Source organism: Salvia miltiorrhiza, chromosome 6, assembly GCF_028751815.1.
Source record: "Salvia miltiorrhiza cultivar Shanhuang (shh) chromosome 6, IMPLAD_Smil_shh, whole genome shotgun sequence".
Classification (NCBI taxonomy): domain Eukaryota; kingdom Viridiplantae; phylum Streptophyta; class Magnoliopsida; order Lamiales; family Lamiaceae; genus Salvia; species Salvia miltiorrhiza.
In genome coordinates, this window is record NC_080392.1 from 16,389,787 (window position 1) to 16,390,490 (window position 704).

Genomic DNA, 704 nt, shown 5'->3' on the forward strand with positions numbered 1-704 from the left:
AAAATCATATTGGAGATTTCAAACTTTGCTCAGATAGGGGATGAGACGATACATGATGTTTGAGGAAGATTTTGAGAGTTATTCAGACGTTTCCCTCAACATGGTTTCACAAAAGATCAACAAATTATTAACTTCTACAATAGTTTGACTTGTCTCACAAAGAGCATGGTGGATGCTACAGCTGGAGGATGTCTTCTGTACTGAGATACCAAAAAGGCATATAGGGTGATTGAGGAGATGACCTCCAACAATTATCAACGACTGAATGATCGGAGCTTAACGAGAAAGGTTGCATCTGTGAAGGAAGAGAGCTATGATCTTATGGAAAAGTACAAACTTCTTCAAATGCAATATGAGGCCGAGAAAAGGGCACAAATAGCGGCACCAAGCACACACCATCTATATCAGCTCGAGCCACCGCGATATGAAGATGTCGACTTTATCAACTACCAGAGCCAATACATGCACAATCGACAAGATTTTCAAGGACATCAAAGGAGCCAATCTGCCATATCATCATAGCTACAAGAATCATCCAAATTTCTCATATGTCAACCCAAACAACGCCTTGCGGTTTTTGCTTGATTTTTCTGTCTCTAGTGGATGAGTCATCAATGAGCCCATGGAGGCGTCGCTTGAGGAGAAGCTCCAATAAGTGGCGCAGCAGTCAAATTTCATTTGCACAACAGAATAACATAATGACT

The 704-nt window shown here is 41.1% G+C and overlaps 1 non-coding gene across 1 annotated transcript; it reads right to left on the reverse strand.

Annotated features, from left to right (window-relative positions):
* On the reverse strand, positions 1-107 carry LOC130991121 (small nucleolar RNA R71). Its single transcript, XR_009091084.1, has one exon. It is a non-coding gene; the product is annotated as a small nucleolar RNA R71 (small nucleolar RNA).
* Positions 108-704: the final 597 nt, after the last annotated feature.